The following is a 946-nucleotide window of genomic DNA, read 5'->3' as shown; positions in this document are numbered from 1 at the left end:
CTTTGCCCCTGGAGGAATCTGACATTGACGAGCGAGAACCTCTGTCCGGGACCTGTGGCCGCTCTGGGGAGAGGCCAGCAGCTAAAGTCCCTGGTATTTAAAGCTTAGCCAGGCTGAGCCTTCTGCATGCGGCCCTCTCGCTAAAGATTCATGAAAATTCTTTCACTCAGGGCTGCTGAGAGCGCCCGGCGTGATTTATGGCTGGGACACTTCCCTGTCGTCTTAGCAGAATAGCTCCTCGATGGAGACATTCAACGTCCTGCATTCTTTTATCCCGCGCCACCAGCCCTTGCAAGACACGGGGGACGTGAAGACAGCGCTGGGGGAGCCCTAGCCGGTGTGGCTCAGTGGGTAGAGCGTCGGCCTGCGGACTGAAGGGTCCCAGGTTCGATTCCGGTCAAGGGCATGTACCTTGGTTGTGGGCACATCCCCAGTAGGGAGTGTGCAGGGGGCAGCTGATCGATGTTTCTCTCTCGTCGATGTTTCTAACTCTCTATCCCTCTCCCTTCCTCTCTGTAAACAATCAATAAAATATATTTTTAAAAAAGAGACAGGGTTGGAGGACAGGACGAGAAAGCAATATTAACGGTCTATAGAAGATCATGTATGAAATACAGACTTACTAGCTAATAATCAGTGTCAACACGAATTGGGAATGTCTTCTCGTTTACACATTTCGATTCCTATGAAAACATTCAAATTTCTGACATTCTGATTTAAACGTAAACCTATTAAATGTAGCCTTTCATTCAACCACTGTTGGCTGAGTTCCTATTTTTGCCGAGTGCTGTTTTCACAAGACGCTAGGAAATAAAAAGGGTATGTCTTAGGATGGGAGGCGTGCAGTCACGTAAGTGAGCTGCTTAAAATTAGTCGTCGTCATTGGGAGTAAAGATACTTGGGGGGATATCAAAGGATTATGACCCCCGTTTGTAAATAGACAAAC

The sequence above is a fragment of the Myotis brandtii genome, unplaced genomic scaffold (genome assembly GCF_000412655.1).
Source record: "Myotis brandtii unplaced genomic scaffold, ASM41265v1 scaffold888, whole genome shotgun sequence".
NCBI lineage: Eukaryota > Metazoa > Chordata > Mammalia > Chiroptera > Vespertilionidae > Myotis > Myotis brandtii.
Note: the sequence above shows the minus strand (reverse complement) of the source record.